Here is a 22,025-nt window from a genome sequence, read left to right on the forward strand (position 1 = left end):
CTCTTTTTGGCAAATTAGTTCATGACCTGGGAACAGTTGAACGAAACTGTAGGCATACCAGGAGGAGGTTATTTGTGTTCTGTCTTTTTTTAGAGCAAGTCTCTGATGTGTTTATTTGGAAGCTTGGCTCATGCTCTCTACTTACAGTTAATCCTGTGTTTTCTTTGAGCTACCTTTAAATCCATGTCGGATGAAAAATACTGCCTGATTTTGAAGTGCATGGTATTATAAAAAGAATCCCAAGGTTTATGATCTCAAATTTATTGTCAGATGTATTTACTTCTCATTTTTTCTTTTTCTTTTCTTTCTCTTTTCTTTTCAGGCTTAATTCAGCCTAGAAGTTTTCAGTATGAGTCACAAAGAGCAGGGATCGGGATGCTGTGTTGTGTTCTCTGAGAACTCTTTGTGCTCCAGAAGTGATGGCCATAGAGCGTGCCTCAGCCACAGCCTCCTGAAAAGCAAATGTGCTTCCAAGGGCAGGAGCCGAGTCCGGTCCACTCCTTTCTCCTTAGTACCTGACACTGGAGTTGGCACAAAGGGGCATTCCGTAAGTGTGGTACGGATTAATGGTCTTGGAAATGGACCTAACACTGGGGTCTCTACTCTTACTGGCATTGCTTTCATTGGGATGGGCTTTCAACAAGGCTGAAACATTTGTGTTGTTGTTGTTATTTTCTGGATGATGTTCATGTGATGATTCTCATTCAGTAGGTGTGGGCTGGGGCCAGGAAGTAAGCATGCATATTAAGGACACAGCAGATGCCCACAGAGCCCTGGGGCCACAGACCCTGCTTTTATACCCCTGACTTTGAGGGGTAAAAAAGTTCTTCTTTGAGCAGTCCTATCTGGAAATCACTTAAATTGTATACACAGGCACATGGGCTCTGCTTTCTACTAGTTTTAAGACAATACTCATGAAAAACAAAGGCTGCTTTTTAATAATAATTTTGTTAGGCTTCAACCTCTTTATCAGAACTCTTTCTTTTCCACCTGCCTTGGGCACTTGGTTTGGTTGATTTGGGACTCTGGTGTGTCCTTGGCAGGAGTGAGGGGACTTCCGGTATCTACAGCAAAGCACTAAGAAAGGAAGCTGCTTGGTGCTTAGTGGTAAATCAGACAGCAGAAGTCCCAGGGGCACCCCAGGGCTGTCCTGGCTTCAGCTCAGTGGATTCCTTCATCTATAAAGAGCTATGGGTGTGACATCCAGCAGTGATATAAGGTAAAACAAGAGATGGACTTTTCTAATCAGCCCTGGTGCCCTGCACACTAGCTCATGCTGCTGCTTAAAACATATCCAGTGCTGTCACCATGTTCTCCTCCCGAGTTCCTGGAGCCTCTTATTGTGAAGCTGCCAGTGCACCTGGAAATGGAGGAGAGAAGGTTGTTGATAAATCTTAGCAGTTGCTTCCGAGCCTGGCTCTATCTTATGCTATACCCTTAGACATAAAGTTTAATTGTTCTTTGGGTTCTACATTTGTGCCTGTGAGTCTGCTTCTGCTTCCAAGCAGACCACACCCAACCTCCAGAAAAAATGTCTTCCTCTCATTTGTCGTCTAGCTCAATGAGTGATGGACATGCTACAGGTGTTTGTTAAGTGTTTGGTAAGACATGGTTTTCCCACCACCCAGCACCTTCTGTGAGAATTCTCTCTAGATTTCTCCAGGAAAAGATGACCTAGATACCTCTGGAGGATTTAACCAGGCTTTAGGAACTTGCCACTGGTTGACCTCTGAACTTGTCTTGAGATAATGGTTTAAACCTACAGAGCTTCCTAGAAACCCTGTTGGGTTACATTAGGCACATCAAGACTCACCAGGTAGATGCTTTGCACATTTCCTTCTATTTAGCAAGACCCTGCCTTCTGGGGCTGCAGTATTCAAGATGACTCGTCTCCCGCAGGGTTAAACTGCAAATGAATTCACATTCCAGCCCTGCAACCTTGGGATGTGCACATGCCAAGTCCTGGAGTCCTCCGTATGTCTCAGTGCACCTTTCACATCTGAACCGTCCATCAGGCGTTAATGTGACTGAGCCATCACCAGACAAGTTCTCTGTGCCATTAATATCCTGGAATCAGAGCACCAAATATACACATCCTGAGATTTAATCTGTAAACACAGCCCCAAGTGTCTGGGAGAAGGAGGTGTGTTTATGCTCCATTAGTGCGCCTTTCATGAAGTTCCGTGGGCCTATCTCTGGCGCTGACCAGAGGCGTTTCCTCGGTGGTTCGAGGGTAAAGCCTGAGATGACGTTTTCACCTGCTATCTGTGTGTGCCCTCGTGGCTGATCTTAGGAATGGCGTGCCAGTACCGCCCACGTTGCCAGCAAACCACTTCCAGAAGCCCCAGAAACTCGCAGCAGCACAGGCCTCTTGGGTTGGGGTTTATCTCCGACCACTTCTGTGGGGACTCATGGGGATCTCCCTCTTCCCCTCCTCCAGGAAATGATGGGGGTGCAGTGGCAGCAGAGCTGTTTTCTGCAGTCCCAGGTTTCCAAACTCTGCTGTCAGCAGCCATAACTCTGGGCTGGAAGATCCAAAAGCAAATTTGAGAAGAGTTTAGTGATCATTTCTGTACTGGAGAAGCACGGGAGATATTCTGACAGTCGCAGCCACTCAGAACAAATCACTCCCAGCTCATCCCTCCCTCCCTGTGCCAGCAATGAGCCCTTCCCTTTCGCAGTGAGAGCAGCAGCTCCTGTTTTCTCTCACCCAGTTCAGCCTGGGCTCTCTGGGACTGCAGCTGTGAATGCAGGATTAGGAGTCAGGAGGAAGGAAGAGAAACGCACGTTTTCTCAAAAATGAAGAAGAGAGAGAGAGAGGAGGAAGGTAGCGGAAAGAAGTGCTTGGAACAAGGGTGAAGCATTGCCTTTGAGTTTGAACAGATTTCCTTTCCCTGGGAAGAGGAGACTCTGCCTGGCAGTCAGGGAGCATGTTCAGCTCTGGGACATATTTTATTTGGCCCCATCATGGTTGGCCTGGGGAGTCCCTTTGAAACAGAGGCGAGTGTTTGGCTCTGAGAACCTTATTATTTCTACAAATTTGCCCTCTAACACCCAGAGGGAGACACAATGAAGCCTGGAGAGGATGTTAACTCTTGGCTGTATGGTGGTGGCCCTGTTGAGAAGGAGGCAACTCTTGCAGGGATCCCATGCAACATCATCCCTAATGGGAGGGGTTATGACCTGTCCCTAGCTGGCCTCATTGTGCAAGCACTCCCAACTCACATGCATGCACACATGCACAGGCACGCATGCACACTTTCCTGCTATCCAGGGTGGTGACAGGGGTTGCAAGTGACTGTGGCGAGTCTCCTTTCATTCAATGAGTACTCTCCCGTTCGCCACTCACACACATTTCCCTGCCTGGTCCTATCGGTGTTGGACTTTGCAAGCAGCCCCAATATCTTTTGTGTTTTGGGGCCTCCAGCTTGTCTGCTGTCTTTGCAGTGGGAGTCTTGGTAGAACCCAACAGAGACAGCAGATCTGGAACTGGACCCAGGGTTAGAGTAGCGGGTGACTCACACCCACACCCACACCAGCCTGTTCTCTGTGATCAAATCCCCCCGGCCCCCTCCCCAGGCTGGTATTCAGAAACCTCAGTAGTGGGCACTCCATGGTTAACATCCTTTTCTGCTCTCCTGTGATCAAAAGAAATTCTGTTTCCTCAGAGATGCTGGAAGTTCCCTATGGAGAAAGAAATATTATCATTTCTCTCTCTCATCTTTTTGCACTCATGGGCTAGCAGAGCTTCTCAGACCTCAAGAGCTCTGCTCACAATCACCAAAGCAAGGAAAAGCAGCTGGGAACACAGCCCAGAAACGTGTTCCCAGGAGTCTAGAGCCTGGCTGCCGCGAGCTACACCTCACACGTGCACACCCTGTCTGTGTACACTTACAGCACGTTCTCAGCCATGCTGAATCTGATTCTCACAGCAGCCTACGAGGCCACCAGGACGAGTGTTATTATTTTCCCACAGTACAGATGACGAGATGGGATGACTTGAACAGAATCTGCCAGCAGGTTAGTTGGGGGGCGCCAACCGAGAGCTCAGCTTGTCTGGCGCCTTCTATCCTTCTCTGAAGTCTGGGATGCAATTGATATTTCAAGTATTAAGATTTGTTGAGCTCTTTATTTAATGGAGCATTAAACCTTTGAGTGTAAAGTAAATTAAAAGTGTTGTCTCAAAAAAAAAAAAAAATTCCAGGGTAGGCTTTTAGCACAATGGCTAAGTTGCCAGTTGGTATGCTTACAAACCATATGGGAGTACCTGGGTTCAGCTCTTGTCTCCACTCTCCATACTAGCTTCCTGCTAATGTGCAATGCTTGGGTTCTTGCAGTGCTTGGGTTCCTGCAGGAGACCCAGCCTGAGTCCCTGGCTCCTGACACCAGCCTGGCCCACAGTTGGCTGTTTGGGGGCATTTGGGCAGAACTCTGTCTCTCAGCCTTTGAAATTAAATAATAAATAAATAAATTTAAAAAGGAATCTCAAACAAATAAAATAGTACTATTTAATTTCAAGCTAAAGCTAGAAAACTGATCCATAGAAAGAAATGTTAATTCATAAATTCACATTTATTTTAAAAAGTGTGCTAACTAAATAATCATGGGGGGGGGAAGCTGTGGGAGATAGGAACAGAACGAGACATGGGGCAGGAGAGCAGGTGACTCCGATACCAGAAACTCATCATTTTGGACTTACTCTATTCCAATTAACATGAACAACCAGCAACTGAAGTTGGAGAATCACTATGGACAATGGTTTTGGGTACCCAGAAAGAGCCTGACTCCGGGATTTTGTCAAGGTTGTCACATTGAACTCTTTTAGTCTCATGTCTGCGAGATGTAGGTATTATTATTTCCATTTAGAAAATGATTGCCATTTAGCTTGGAATATATTTTAGTATGCCAGAATATATTAAGAATTGTTTAAAAATCTTCAGGGGTAGGTGTTGTGGCACGGCTGGTTAATTCACCACTTGGCATGCCCGTATCAGAGTGCTGGTTTGTGTCCTGTCTACTCTGCTTCAGATCCAGCTTCGTGCTGGCGATTCTTGAGAGGCATCAGATGATGGCTAAAATGCCTGGGACCCTGCCACTCACATGGGAGACCTGGTAAAAGTCCTGGCTCCTGGTTTCAGCCTGACCTGATCCTGGAGGTTGTGTGCATTTGGGGAGTGAGCCAGTGGATGAAGGATTGATCTCTGTCTCTTTCTCTCTCTGTGTCACTCTACCCTTCAAATATATAAAAATATTTAAAAGAATAAAATGAAAATAAACACAAAACAGATTAAAATTGCAAAATACTTCAATATTCTCTGGATAAATGTGTGGTTGAAAAAGGTCCACAAATAATTTTCTCAGTAATCAGAAGAGTTCATAGTCAAACATACAAGGACAGAATGATTATAGGTTAAAAATGGTGAATAACCAAGTAAAGGCAATAGAAATAATTTTAAAATGATCTAAGAAATAAAAATTATATATGAATTATTATCTCTATATTGTTTTCATAAATTATACAAAAAGTTTATAATAATGCTTGAAAATATGTTATGATAATCCATAAAATAGACAGAATTTTTTGAAAAAATAGGAATTACAGAAATAGAGAACTATTAAAGTTAAAAATTCAGTGGTCACTTTTAAGCACAGATCAGAAAGAGTTGAAAATATAGGTAGTAAATTATAAGAAAGGTTCAGGAGAAATTATCCAGATTACGATGTAGCAAAACAAGGGCACATAAAATATGGTAGAGCAATTATGAGACTAGAAGTTTCAGTGAAGTGATCTTAAAAATTTCCAATCGGACTTCCAGAAGGAGGGTGCAGATAGGGTGTCTGAAGGGCAATAGCCTATATCTGAAAATACAATAACTTAAAACTTTCCAGAACTGACAATGAATTAGAAACTGAATGAATTAAAGATAATCAAATTAAACTCATTGTAGAAAAATGCTCAACATCACTAGAGATGAAAAGTTAAAGGAGAGGCTGTGGAAGGGAAGCTAAAGAAACGCCGGAGTAGCAGCTGGACTTCTGAACAATGGAAACCAAAAAAAGCGGAATGGCGTCTCATCTGTGTGAGAAGACGAGGTGGTTGATGAGAAATGCCATCCTCAAACACATCTCTCAGGAATGTGGTCAAAACTAAAACATTTTCAAGTGATTTAAAACACAGACATAACATCAGGTCACCCTCGGTAAAGAAAATTCTGAAAAAAATATTATATCTGGTAGAAGGAAACCGATGCCAGATGGAAGGTGAGATGTGAGCTGGAATGAAAACAAAGAAAGTGCAAATATGTGACTATCTTTTTAAATAAATTACTCATCCATTAATTTGAGAAGGGGGAGGAGGTGAGGGGGGAGAGAGAGAGAGAGAGAGAGAGAGAGAGAGAGAGAGATTCCACCTGCTAGTTCACTCCCCAAATGCTTGCAATATCCAGTAGTGGGAGCACTGGGTCAGGCCACAGCTGAGAGCTAGAAACAATCCAGGTGTCCCTTGTGGGTACAGGGACGCAGCCACCTGAGCTATTGCTGCCGCCTCACAGCGAGCTCATCAGCACTCACCTAGAGTTGGTAGCTGAGCCAGGACTAGAACCTAGATAGACATTGTGGTATGCATGTAGGCATCTTAACTACTACACCAGATATCTGGCCTGAATATATTTTAATAAACACTGTCTTAGTTTATTTGTGTGGCTGCAACAAATTATCATAAACATACTGGCTTTTAAACAACAGAAACGTAAATTCGAGTCCAGAGAGTCCAAGAAGGAGGAGCCAGCCATTGGATGTCTGATGAGGTCTTGTTCCCTGTCTCTCAGACAGTGCCTTCTCGCTGTATCCTTACATTGCAGGAAGGGCTAGCTGATTTTCTGGGGTCCTTTTTTAATAAGGGCATTAACCCCAGTTATGATGATACAGCCTTAATGACCTATTTACCTTTCAAGAGAGGTACCTCTTAGTGCTATTGGCAGTGGCAATTAGGTTTCAACATACCTGTTTGGGAGAATGCAACCATTCAGGAAATACTGCTTATATAACCATTTTAATAAGTCCATGAGTTTCCAAGACAAAAGCAACAAACATATGAGTTAGAAAGTAACTGGAGTCAATGTGATCTAAAGCCCACACATTATGTAGAATGTGGGCATAACACTGCTTAAATTTAGACTTTTATGAGTTCAGTATTTATTCCTTTCTATGGTGATTGCTAAAATCATATACAGAGTATGTTTTTACTAGAAGTTTAAGAAGTGAAATTATAAACACATGAGTACTCTAAAAAATTAAGACAAAGGAAAAATTTAGGCGAATAAATAGGCCAGAATTAGATTAAAGATACAAACTCAGGATGGGAGTTATGGTTTAGTGAGTTCAGCCACCACTTGGGGATGCCTGCATTGTATATCACAGTGCCTAGGATCAACTCCTGTTTCCACTTTGGATACAGCATCCTGCTGATTGCACCGTAGGAAGCAGCAGGTGATGGTTCAACTACCTGGGCCCTTGCCACCCACATGGGGAACCTCATCTCCTTGTTTCATCCCGGCCTAGCCTCAGCTGTTGCAGGCATTTGGAGAGTGAGCCAATGGCTTCTATCATTCTCTCTCTCTCTCTCTCTCTCTCTCTCTCTCTCTCTCTCTCCTTTTCAGATACATAAAAATAAGGATAAAGACACAAGCCCACATGTCACCTTGAAATTAAATGGAATTAAAATTATAATTAAAAATAAAGACTACTAGACAGTATAAAAGCATTCATACATAAGCTTTTTATAAAACACATACATAAGCCACACGGACACAAATGATTCCACATGAAGAGATGGAAGCCAAACCCTGACCAAAAATAGTGATATCATTATTCTAGTATTAGACCAAATATACTCTAAAACAATATGTATAAAAATAAATATGGGGGCTGGGGCTGTGGTGTAGCGGATAAAGCTGCTGCCTGCAGTGCTGGCATACCATATGGGTGCTGAATCAAGTCCCAACTGCTTCACTTCTGACCCAGCTCCCTGCCAATGTGCCTGGGAAAGCAGTGGAAGATGGCCCAAGTATTTGAGTCCCTGCACCCACGTGGGAGACCTGGAAGGAGCTCCTGGCTCCTGGCTTCATATGGGTGCAGCTCTGGCCATTTCAGCGATCTGTGAAGTGAACCAGCAGATGCAAGACCTCTCTCTCTCTCTCTCTCTCTCTCTCTCTCTCTGCCTCTCTGTAACTCTGCCTGTCAAATAAATAAACTTTTTTTTTTAAATATAGTCACTTCATAATGAGAAGTGCTATGCCAATCCAAAGCCAGGAGCCAGAAGTTTCTTCTGGGTTTCCCACATGTGTGCAGGGGCCCAAGGACTTGGGCCATCATCTACTGCTTTCCCAGGTCATAGCAGAGCCAGATCGGAAGTGGAGAAGCCAGGACTTGAACTGGCGCCCGTATGGAATGCTGGCACTGCAGACAGCAGGTTTACCTGCTACGTCACAGAGCCAGCCCCCCCCAGCAATATAATTTCAAAATACATATTGCCAAAACTGGTAAACTCACTGGAAGAAATGAGTAAATTTACAATCATATAGAGTTTTTGCATTTAATTTGAGAGGCATATAGAGAGAGATCCATTCAAGCTCTCTCTCTCTCTTTTTTTTTTTTTTTACAGGCAGAGCAGACAGTGAGAGAGAGAGACAGAGAGACAGAGAGACAGAGAGAAAGGTCTTCCTTTGCTGTTGGTTCGCCCTCCAATGGCTGCCGTGGCCGGCATGCTGCGGCCAGTGCACCACACTGATCCGATGGCAGGAGCCAGGTACTTCTCCTGGTCTCCCATGGGGTGAAGGGCCCAAGCACTTGGGCCATCCTCCACTGCACTCCCTGGCCACAGCAGAGAGCTGGCCTGGAAGAGGGGCAACCGGGACAGAATCTGGCGCCCCAACCGGGACTAGAACCAGGTGTGCCGGCGCCGCAAGGTGGAGGATTAGACTAGTGAGCCGTGGCACTGGCCCCATTCAAGCTCTTAAATGCTGACCATATCCAGGTTGAGTCAGGATCAGAGTCAGGAACTGCAGATGCAATCCAAGTCCCAAGTCCCAAGGGGGTGAGGGGAACCAGCTACTTGTGTCATCATCATCTGTTGCCTCCCAGGTCTGGCACTAGCAAGAAGTTGGAATCAGGAGCTAGAACTGTATATGGATCCCAGACACTCTGGTACCAGATTGTACAACTCAACTACAAGGCCAAATACCCACTACAATCACTACAGGAGAAGTTAATACACCTCTCTCAGCAATTGATAAACTCAGCTACCTCCTGCATTCCCTGCACCCCCAAAATACAACTAATGAAATTTACCAAATGAATTTAATAGGAAAAAATTATTCAGAAAAACCTTAGCCATTAAAGTTGAAGAGGATACCACTAATTTGAAAAAAGATTTATAAGAGGAAACTTCTGAAAAGTTCACGCAAGGAAAATGGAATTAAAAGATCAGCTTACTTTAGCACTCTGGCCTCAGAATCAGCCCTTAAGGCATTCGGATCTGGCTGAAAAGCCCATGGGAGTATTTCAGGCATGGAAAGCCAAGACACTCTGGGGAAAAAAAAAAATGACCTAAATGAAAGATCTCCGTGAGTGAGATCCCAGTGGAAAGAACAGGTCATCAAAGAAGGAGGTACCTCTCTCTCAAGGGAGGAGAGAAATTCCACTTTGACTACGACCTTGTCTAAATATGATCAGAGTTGGTGAACTCAGGGGGCTTCCATAGCCTTGGCAACTCATGACAAGAGCCTAGGGTGATCACTGATGCCATAAACAAGAGTGTCAATTTGTTAAGTCAACAACAGGAGTCACTGTGCACTTACTCCTCATGTAGGATCTCTGTCCTTAATGTGCTGTACATTGAGATTTAATGCTAACGAGTACTCAAACAGTATTTTTCACTCTGAGTTTCTATGTGGGTGCAAACTGTTAAAATATTTACTTAATATATGCTAAACTGATCTTCTGTATGTAAAGAGAATTGAAAATGAATCTTGATGTGAATGGAAGGGGAGAGGGAGCGGGAAAGGGGAGGGTTGTGGGTGGGAGGGACGTTATGGGGGGGAAGCCATTGTAATCCATAAGCTGTACTTTGGAAATTTATATTCATTAAATAAAAGTTAAAAAAAGATCAGTTTACTTTGGTGCAAAATATTTCTAAAACATAATATATATTTTCCATATTTTTTGAATATCTCTTATATTAATAAAATCCCTTTGAGAAACAAAATTAATGTTTCCTGAGTTTCATACTGAGATAAATGGGGCTGCTATTTTCACTTTTTTGAACAAATACTGAATATCATATAAGGTGTGAAAACTAAACAGAAGGACACACAGATGTCAAGGATTACACAGGAAGAAACAAAGCAGTCCCTGCTTGCTGATGAAATAATTCTGTATATGGAAATCAAAAATAATCTACCAATTATAAAAATTAAAGAAATATTGCTGGAATCAAATACTGTATGTGTTTAACTGCACATAACACATTATATAATTTTTGCAAAATATAGATGTTATTTAAGCATATTATAAATATGCATAAATTATAATATTTGTACATCATACATTATATGTGTATATATGTTTACTCTCAGTAAACCAATAGAAAATAAAAAAATTGAATTATGTCATTTAATGTAACATCAAAATATAAGTCCTGCAAAAACCGTACAAAATTTTATGGGAAACATGAAACTTAAGTAAGAATTATTGCAGAGGACTTCAGTAATTGAAGAGTAGAGTGCATTTGTGATACTGGAAGACTTAATATTTAAAATGGTTTATAGATTCAGTATGATATCAATCTAAATCCAAAAACAGCAGTGTGTATGTGTGTGATTTTGTGGGTGCTTTTAACTTGATAATTTTTTTTAAGATTTTGGTTTTTTTTATTTGAGAGGTAGAGCTACAGACAGAAAGAGGGAGAGACAGAGGGAAAGGCCATCCATCCTCTAGTTCACTCCCCAAATGGCTGCAATGGCCAGAGCTGTGCCGATATGAAGCCAGGAGCCAGGAACTTCCTCCAGGTCTCCCACCCAGGTGCAGTATTTCCAAGCACTTGGACCATGCTCCACTGCTTTCCCAGGCCATAAGCAGGGAACTGGATCAGAAGAAAAGCAGCCAGGATGAGGTTTAGCCTAGTGAGCTGCGGCACCAGCCCCAAACTGTTTTTAAATGTATGTGGCAAGGAAAGTGTTGAGAGTAAAAAAGACATGCTATAAAAGAAACTTGAAGACTTTTCTTTAAAGTAAATCAATAGATCAACACTTTTGTGAAGCTATAATGTTTAAGATGTGTGGTATTGATGTAGGGCAAACCAATAGCAAAACAAACCAGAAACAAACTCAAGAACAAGGGGAGCCAAGATGACGGAATAGTGAGGGCGCACACCGATAGTCCAGGAAAAGATAGTTTAATAAAAGTGGAGTTACTGTAGCCTCAGGAAAAGGCTCAGGAAAAAATTGCAGAGGAAACTCTTCCAGATCTAATGGATGTGACACAGAGGACCTACGGGGAGAGCAAGGTTGCCCACCGCTTGGAAGCCCAGCAGCAGAGTCTGTGCACCAGCGCTGGAAGGGGAGGTGAGACAAAAACCTCGGTAACCCGAGACATTGGCAGGGAAAGGCAGAAAGAGCCTAGAGGGAATGAGGCCTGACGCCCCCCTGGGGAAAGTTCACCAGCCTGACTGGAGGAGAGAAAAAAAGAATAAATAATGGGAACTGGCACGGACACTAGCCTCTCTCTTCACTCACCTTACAAAGCTGAGCAAGACAAAGAGCAGGCACCATTTTACGTAAGTAAAGCGGCACCCACCATTAGTCAAGCAGAAAAACCTGACTCTGGTGGGGAGAAATAACAGGAGGTTAGGAGCTAGTGAAAGTGTGGAGCTAACGAACTGAGACTGTGAAAATCTGAGAGGGGGCGAGAGAACTCACCGATTACACAAACTTGGTAACCTTGGCAACCCGGTGAGAGACTGTCGAGAAATTTGAGAGCACAATGAGGGCTGCATAAACTCTTTCTGTGGTCCCAGGGGTAGAGCAGACGAATTCCCACAGGGGCCAGATTTCATACATCAACTACCCTCAATTCCACTCAGTTGTGCAGAACTACTTCCCAACTGAGTCAGAAAAAGAGAGAGAGAGAGAGAGAGAGAGAGAGCAAGAGAACAATCTGGATGAGTCACCTTTGGCACACCCTTAACCCTGAAGAACCAAACAGCACTCTCTGGCCACACCCATCACAGCCTCTAAGGATCCATCAAAAGCAGACAGTCCACTTAATCTAGAGTCATAGTATAACGAGAAAAAGCACCACAGCGAAGAAACCAAAGAATATCTCCACAATGTCAAACAAACTCAGAAACCAAGGTAACAAGAACAAGGAAGGCACTATGATGCCCCCAAATGAAAAAGACACCCCAATTCAAGATTATGAAGATGGTGAGATAGAAGAAATGCAAGAAGCAGATCTCAAAAAATTGATAAGATATACCATGCCAACAGAAATGAAAAAAGAGCGGGCGTAGCCATCTTAATATCAGACAACATAAACTTTAACACAAAAACTGTTAAGAGAGACAAAGAGGGGCACTATATAATGATTAAGGGATCAATTCAACAGGAAGATATAACGATTATCAATGTATATGCACCTAATTACAGGGCACTGGTTTATTTAAAAGATTTGTTAAGGGACTTAAAGGGAGACTTAGACCCCAATACAATAGTACTGGGGGACTTCAATACTCCACTCTCAGAAATAGATCAACAGCACAGAAGATCAACAAGGAGACAGTAGATTTAAACAACACTATAGCCCAAATGGATCTAAGAGATATCTACAGAACTTTTCATCCTACACAGAAAGCATTTACATTCTTCTCAGCAGTACATGGAACCTTCTCTAGGATTGACCACATACTAGGACATAAAGCAAGTCTCAGCAAATTCAAAGGAATTCGAATCATATGATGCAGCTTCTCAGACCATAAAGGAATGAAGTTGGAAATTAGCAACTCAAGAATCCCTAGAGCATATGCAAACACATGGAGACTGAACAACATGCTCCTGAATGAACAATGGGTCACAGAAGAAATCAAAAGAGAAATCAAAAATTTTCTGGAAGTAAATGAGGATAACAGCACAACATACCAAAACTTATGGGATGCAGCAAAAGCAGTGTTAAGAGGAAAGTTTATAGCAATAGGTGCCTACATCAAGAAATTGGAAAGGCACCAAATAGATGAGCTTTCACTGCATCTCAAGGATCTAGAAAATCTAGACCCAAATCCAGTAGGAGAAGAGAAATAATTAAAATCAGAGAAGAAATCAACAGGATTGAATCCAAAAAAAATTACAAAAAATCAGCCAAATGAGGAGCTGGTTTTTTGAAAAATAAACAAAATTGACACCCCATTGGTCCAACTAACTTAAAAGAGAAAAAACCGAAATCAATAAAATCAGAGATGAAAAAGGAAACGTAACAACAGACACCACAGAAATAAAAAGAATCATTAGAAATTAGTACAAGGACTTGTATGCCAGCAAACAGGGAAATCTATCAGAAATGGATAGATTCCTGGACACATGCAACCTACCTAAATTGAACCAGGAAGACATAGAAAACCTAAACAGAAATATAACTGAGACAGAAATTGAAACAGTAAGAGGGATAACATATTAAGTTGTTCATCAACAGTCAGGGCAAGGACTGATCAAGTCACCGTTTCTCATAGTGTTCATTTCACTTTAACAGGTTTCCTTTTTGGTGCTCAGTTAGTTGTCACCTATCAGGGAGAACATATGGTATTTGTCCCTTTGGGATTGGCTTATTTCACTCAGCATAATGTTTTCCAAATTCCTAACAGGGATCACTTTTCAGTTAAATTTAAACACCTAAGAACAATTGTGTGTTAATTACAGAGTTCAACCAATGGTACTAGAACAAAAAAAAAAAATACTAAAATGGATAAAGTATTACATTGTACATCAACCGTCAGGACAAGAGCTGATCAAGTCACTGTTTCTCATAGTGTCCATTTCACTTCACTTTTTGTTCTACATAATACTTTTGGTTGAATACTGTAATCAATATGCAATTATTCTTAAGTGTTGAAACTTAACTGAAAAGTGATCGCTGTTAAATATAAGAGTGGGAATAAGAGAGGGAAGAGATGTGCAATTCGGGGCATCTCAAGCTAACTTACCCCAAATGGTAGAGTTAGAAACATACCAGGGGATTCGAATTAAATCCCATCGAGGTGGCATGTACCAATGCCATCTCACTAGTCCCAGGGATCAATTTCTGTTCACAATTGATCATAATGATAGGACTAAGAGCCAAAGGGATCACATAAACAAGACTAGTGTCTGCAAATACTAGCTGATAGAATAAAAAAGGGAGAGAACGATCCAACATGGGAAGTGAGATACACAGCAGACCCATAGAATGGCAGATGTCCTAAACAGCACTCTGGCCCCAGAATCAGCCCTTAAGGCATGCGGATCTGGATGAAAAGCCCATGAGAGTATTTCAGGCATGGAAATCCAAGACACTCTGGGGAAAACAAAAAAAAACCTTAATGAAAGATCTCCGCGCGTGAGATCCCAGTGGAAAGAACAGGTCATCAAAGAAGGAGGTACCTCTCTCTGAAGGGAGGAGAGAACTTCCACTTCGACCAACGCCTTGTCTAAATATGATCAGAGTCAGTGAACTCAGGGGGCTTCCATAGCCTTGGCAGCTCCTGACAAGAGCCTAGGGTGATTACTGATGCCATAAACAAGAGTGTCAATTTGTTAAGTCAACAACAGGAGTCACTGTGCACTTACTCCTCATGAAGGATCTCTGTCCTTAATGTGCTGTACATTGAGATTTAATGCTATAACTAGTACTCAAACAGGATTTTTCACTTTATGTTTCTGTGTGGGAGCAAACTGTTGAAATATTTACTTAATATATACTAAACTGATCTTCTGTATGTAAAGAGAATTGAAAATGAATCTTGATGTGAATGGAAGGGGAGAGGGAGTGGGAAAGGGGAGGGTTGTGGGTGGGAGGGACGTTATGGGGGGGAAGCCATTGTAATCCATAAGCTGTACTTTGGAAATTTATATTCATTAAATAAAAGTTAAAAAAAAAAGCTATTGAAACAGTAACAAAGGCCCTCCCAACAAAGAAAAGCCCAGGACCAGATGGATTCACTGCTGAATTCTACCAGACATTTAAAGAAGAACTAACTCCAATTCTTCTCAAACTATTCAGAACAATCGAAAAAGAGGGAATCCTCCTAAATTCTTTCTATGAAGGCAGCACCACCTTAATTCCTAAGCCGGAAAAAGATGCAGCATTGAAAGAGAATTACAGACCAATATCCCTGATGAACACAGATGCAAAAATCCTCAATAAAATTCTGGCCACTAGAATGCAACAACACATCAGAAAGATCTTTCACCCAGACAAGTGGGATTTATCCCTGGTATGCTGGGGTGGTTCGATGTTCACAAAACAATCAACGTGATACACCACATTAACAGACTGCAGAAGAAAAACCATATGACTATCTCAATAGATGCAGAGAAAGCATTTGATAAAATACAACACCCGTTCATGATGAAAACTCTAAGCAAATTGGGTATGGAAGGAACATTCCTCAATACAATCAAAGCAATTTATGAAAAAACCACGGCCAACATCCTATTGAATGGGGAAAAGTTGGAAGCATTTCCACTGAGATCTGGTACCAGACAGGGATGCCCACTCTCACAACTGCTATTCAATATAGTTCTGGAAGTTTTAGCCAGGGCTATTAGGAAAGAAAAAGAAATTAAAGGGATACAAATTGGGAAGGAAGAAGTCAAACTATCCCTCTTTGCAGATGATATGATTCTTTATTCAGGGGACCCAAAGAACTCTACTAAGAGACTATTGGAACTCATAGAAGATTTTGGCAAAGTAGCAGGATATAAAACAAATGCACAAAAATCAACAGCCTTTGTATACACAGGCAATGGAAGAACTTCTAAGATCAATCCCATTCACAATAGCTACAAAAACAATCAAATACCTTGGAATAAACTTAACCAAGGACGTTAAAGATCTCTACGATGAAAATTACAAAATCCTAAAGAAAGAAATAGAAGAGGATACCAAAAAATGGAAAAATCTTCCATGCTCATGGATTGGAGGAATCAATATCATCAAAATGTCCATTCTCCCAAAAGGAATTTATACATTCAATGTAATACCAATCAAGATACCGAAGATCTTCTTCTCAGATCTGGAAAAAATGATGCTGAAATTCATATGGAGACACAGGAGACCTTAAATAGCTAAGCAATCTTGTACAACAAAAACAAAGCTGGAGGCATCACAATACCAGATTTCAGGACATACTACAGGGCAGTTGTTATCAAAACAGCATGGTACTGGTACAGAAACAGATGGATAGACCAATGGAACAGAATAGAAACACCAGAAAACAACGCAAACATCTACAGCCAACTTATATTTGATTAAGGATCCAAAACCAAACCCTGGAGTAAGGACAGTCTATTCAATAAATGGTATTGGGAAAATTGGATTTCCATGTGCAGAATCATGAAGCAAGACCCCTACCTTTCACCTTACACAAAAATTCATTCATCATGGATTAAAGACTTAAATCTATGACCTGACACCATCAAATTATTAGAGAGCATTGGAGAAACCCTGCAAGATATAGGTACTGGCAAAGACTTCTTGGAAAACACCCCAGAAGCACAGGCGGTCAAAGCCAAAATTAACATTTGGGATTGCATCAAATTGAGAAGTTTCTGTACTGCAAAAGATACAGTCAGGAAAGTGAAGAGGCAACCAACAGAATGGAAAAAATATTTGCAAACTATGCAACAGATAAAGGGTTAATAACCAAAATCTACAAAGAGATCAAGAAACTTCACAACATCAAAACAAACAACCCACTTAAGAGATGGGCCACGGACCTCAATAGACATTTTACAAAAGAGGAAATCCAAAGGGCCAACAGATACATGAAAAAATGTTCAAGATCACTAGCAATCAGGGAAATGGAAATCAAAACCACAATGAGGTTTCACCTCACCCCGGTTAAAATGGCTCGCATTCAGAAATCTACCAACAATAGATGCTGGAGAGGATGTGGGGAAAAAGGGACACTAACCCATGGTTGGTGGGAATGCAAATTGGTTAAGCCACTATGGAAGTTAGACTGGAGATTCCTCAGAAACCTGAATATAACCCTACCATACAACCCAGCCGTACCACTCCTTGGAATTTACCCAAAGGAAATGAAATTGGCAAACAAACAAGCTGTGTGCACATTAATGTTTATTGCAGCTCAATTCACAATAGCTAAGACCTGGAACCAACCCAAATGTCCATCAACAGTAGACTGGATAAAGAAATTATGGGTCATGTACTCTATAGAATACTATATAGCAGTCAAAAACAATGAAACCCGGTCATTTGCAACAAGATGGAGGAATTTGGAAAACATCATGCTGAGTGAATTAAGCCAGTCCCAAAGGGACAAATATCATATGTTCTCCTTGATCAGCAACAACTAACTGAGCACCAAAGGGGAAACTTGCTGAAGTGAAATGGACACCATGAGAAACAGTGACTTGATCAGCCCTTGTCCTGACTGTTGATGTACAATGTAATACTTTACCCATTTAGTATTTTTTCTTTGTTTTGTTCTAGTACTATTGGTTGAATACTGTAATTAACACATAATTATTCTTAGATGTTTAAATTTTAACTAAAAATGATCCCTGTTAAATATAAGAGTGGGAATAAGAGAGGGAGGAGATGTACAATTTGGAACATGCTCAAGCTGACTTACCCCAAATGGTGGATTTAGAATCGTGCCAGGGGATTCCAATTCAATCCCATCAAGGTGGCATGTACCAATGCCATCTCACTAGTCCCAGGGATCAATTTTTGTTCACAATTGATCATAAGGATAGGACTAAGAGCCAAAGGGATCACATAAACAAGACTAGTGTCTGCAAATACTAGCTGATAGAATAATAAAGTGAGAGAAAGATCCTAGCTTCAACCTGACTCAGTCTTGGCCATTGTGGTCATTTGGAGAAACAGGTTCTGAGAACTCAAGGGGACTGAGCTTATAATGCAAATAGCGGAGCTCCTTTAACTACTAACTCTCATGTTCATCGATTTCCTCCCTTCTGTTCTTCAGCCTCAGGAGTCTTCTCTGACTACACCAGCCCAGAGAGCTCTCTTCTCAAAAACAAAATTCTCTGCACCTACCAATAGCTCCCGACTTCCAGAAATTCTGTCTCCCAGGCCTCTCAAGCTGTTACATCCTCACTCTCATGTCCATGGGTATGTACCGGAGTTCCCCATCCTGCTTGCCCAACAGACTGTATGGGCATATGCCCAGTCTTGTTTCTTCTGTTAATTCAGAGATGCTAACAAAATAGAGAAGCAATAGATGTTTGATGAAAATATGCAATATATATGTGAACAAAAATAAGTGTGAAAGGATAATGACTAAAATAAAAAGATAATATCATAAGCATTCGTAAACAGATGTGAAAGAAATGGATGGTATGGGGAAATTTTTCCATAGAGTTCAATCTGCGACTAATTTACACACAGATGCTTAATAATAGTCAAGAGGCTAATCTAAAGTGTCCTCCATGGGGTGAAAACCAAAAGGTCTTTTTTCCCTCAAATAGGAAATTTTATAATTGTGTCCTGGAGGTTTTACCAAGTCTGGAATATCATGCTAAATAAAAATCAAAATATAAAACAGAGATAGAGCTGTAAAAGTCACAGGGGCATTGAAGAGGATGGGGTAGTGGGAGTAGGAAGTATGGAGAAAAATTCCTAAAACCATTGCATGTTGTTCTCAGAAATCAAGAACAGAAACTTCCAGCCCCAGTAACTCCCTTTGCTTGTCAACTTGAAACATGGAAATGAGTATATATATCACTCAAAGTCTATGTTAGTGAGGATTCATGTCCATGGTGTTTCTCATTTATTTTAAAATTCCATCATTTTTTCCAAAGTGCCTCCAGAGATCTCCCACCCCAAACATTAAGCTCAGGAAAAGTTTCGCTTTTTGCAATTGGGCAGTTTGGAGTTTCTCGTGCATGGGCGCTGCTCCACCCCATCCCACTCCATCCTAAATTGAGTTTGAGGCTTTTTTGTTTTCACTCTTGCATAACATGAAAACGAGGGAACGCATTTTACTCAAACTTTCCATCTCCAAATCCCCTAAGTGGTGTGAAATATCCTGGAAAATCTCAGAGCAAAAGAGGACGCTAGGAAAAATCAGGACAAGTGGAAACAGCAGTGAGGGATGCAACTAAACGTTTGTGTCCACGCAACCAACATCCTCAAAGATGTCCTCTGGCTGGTGAGGCTGGGCTGCCGGAGAAAAGTCACAGACTCACCTGTGTTCCATAGTCGTGGTCAGGAGTCAACCCAGCACCCAAGCAGCACCTGAAACATCTCTGCTGTGTCTCAGGAGCACTTCAGACCCCATGCTCTACATCTGAAAAAGGGTCAAGACACACAAAAGTGATGTCACCAAAGACGCATTAGTTCTAAAGTGAAAAAGAAAACAGCAAAATTGAAAGCAACATATGTATAATATGTGCATATTATACATAATGTACTCTATATTTATAATCAATTAAATATGTATAGCATTACGCTAGCTGGCAGGTTAGAACTTGTGTTTTGTATATACAAGAGTACTTCAAAAACTTATGGAAAAATAGAATGAAAAAATAAATTTATTGTGGTAGTAGAAGGAAAATTTTAAATCCATGCATTGTGTTTTTAAAATATGTATTTGCCATGAACATTTTGAAGTCTTTGTATACATACATTTATATGGATATAAGCATTCCCTTACCCATACTGTACATATACACATATGAAATACATATGTTTGTTTTAAAGATTTATTTATATGAAAGGCAGAGTTCTAGAGAGAGGGGGAGAGAGAGAAAAGAGATCTTCCATTCATTGGTTCACTCTCAAAATGACCACAATGGCCAGGGCTGGGCCAGGCTGAAGCCAGGATCCTAGAGTTGCACACAGGTCTCCCACATGGGTGCAGGGGTCCAAGTACTTGGGCCATATTCCACTCTTTCCAAGGTGCATTAGCAGGGAGCTAGATCAGAGAGGAGCAGCCTGGACTTGAACCTGTGTCCATATGGGATGTCAGCATCACAAGCAGTGGCAGGTTAACCAATTACACCACAATGCAAGCCCCACATGTCTATGTTCATATGTAGGAGTAGCGAAAACAAATATGCTTATATGCACAGTACTTAATTGAGATATGGTTTAATATATTTGATAGAGTGCAGTTTGTGCCTGTCAAAGTTGGTCTTAGAAAAGCCCTGATCAGCATACATGGCAAAGCATTATTCCTTCAAATGAATCAATTTGTTGATTGTGTGTCACTTGAAGAGATTTGAGAGTTTTCTTTATGCGCAGCTTTTCAAGGCACATCATGTCCTTCAAACAACACAAACATGTCCTTGAGGAAGCTAATCATTTCCGAGTAATAGAAATTGTGCTATGTTTTTAGAATATCATTAGCAAATGTGTGAGAGTGGGAGTGAGTGTTCTGGAACTGCCACAGGATAGATGCAAAGAGTAGCTGGGACTTGGGCTAGAGCAGGGGAAAGGAGCATGGATATTTGCCGGAAATGAGGAATGGATGTGGCAGGCAGAGGAAGGTCCTGAGACAGGGACCTCAGTCTGCATATCCTTGAAGACCTTGAGTATGTCCATTCATAGAGGATGCTGAAAAGGAGACCATGTGAATAAGATCTGTAATACTAAATTATGTGAATGCTAGTTATTTAGCACTTTATGCACGAAACTTTTACTTACTACCCAGTCAAGAGAACTAGATTTCAGAAAAGAGCAGCTAGCACGGGGGCACCATCAGAAGAGCTGCTAAGATTCGGAACTTTTGTTCTTTGCACAGAAAAATCAAGAGCACATTCATGGTCTGAACTAACTACTTCTTTATTCCATTCTGGGAGCTCTTAAGAAATCCTTTCTTAAGTGGTTTCCAATAGAGGACATCATTTCAGACCCCATGACACTGGGACAGGAGTAGGTATTTAGGAAACAAGAGATATCTAAAAATGATCTTCTGATAGATAGTAAGACTTCCCTTTTGTTATCTTTTTCTCTTAGTGGTTCATTTGTCTTCAAAGAAAGAGAAAAGTGACTAATATGTCATCTAAGCTCCCACCACACTTTGCTGATATTATTATATGTCGACTACTTCCTTCCTTGTGTGGAAGTATTTCTGTACACATTTGAATCCCACAGTACACAATGAGTTCCATGAGCAAGGTGGTGGTGGTAGAGATGTCTCATCTCTCTTGGCATACCCAGTACCTAGCATGGTGTCTGGCCATTAGTAGGTGCTTGCTCAGAAGAATAAATGGGGAAAAGTCAGATGAATAAATGAAGAAAATACATAGGACTACCCTTACAAATGATGTCATATGTAAATATAATGACAAACACAGAGAGAAACTTAAGGTTTATGTGATTTCCTGAAGTAGGATATGTAATTTCCTTTATTTTTACAACAACATCAACAAAAAAACAACTGGAACTTCAATACTGCAGAAATGGTTATTATGAGCCACTATTCCCAAATAACCATATGATTTTAATGAGCTTTTGATCCTAATAGCAGTAGAGAGTTGCAGTTTCTGATGATAAAAATAATGAAGTTAGTATCATGTAGAAGGCAATGCATCAAACTGTATAACTGGATCTGAATCCAGTACACATGGTGATTGGTTTTATAATTTTTAGAAGTCATGAAATAAGGCTGGGGGTTTTGTAGGGGAGAAATCTGAGGCCTACCAATCCTTTTACTTGTTTTTAAAGCATCATCATGAAATTAGGGTAACAGAGTTTGAGATGCTATGGAATTTACAGAAAGACCCTGA

General features: G+C 41.2%; 1 long non-coding RNA gene across 1 annotated transcript; it reads right to left on the minus strand.

Moving 5' to 3' along the window:
* Positions 1 to 968: 968 nt before the first annotated feature.
* LOC138848833 (uncharacterized) lies at positions 969 to 19,583 on the minus strand. The gene is made up of 4 exons (XR_011386956.1): positions 19,482 to 19,583; positions 18,331 to 18,491; positions 1,814 to 2,525; positions 969 to 1,360 (listed from the first exon to the last, which is right to left on the minus strand). It is a non-coding gene; the product is annotated as an uncharacterized lncRNA (long non-coding RNA).
* Positions 19,584 to 22,025: the final 2,442 nt, after the last annotated feature.

The sequence above is a fragment of the Oryctolagus cuniculus genome, chromosome 2 (assembly GCF_964237555.1).
Source record: "Oryctolagus cuniculus chromosome 2, mOryCun1.1, whole genome shotgun sequence".
In the NCBI taxonomy this organism is placed as follows: Eukaryota; Metazoa; Chordata; class Mammalia; order Lagomorpha; family Leporidae; genus Oryctolagus; species Oryctolagus cuniculus.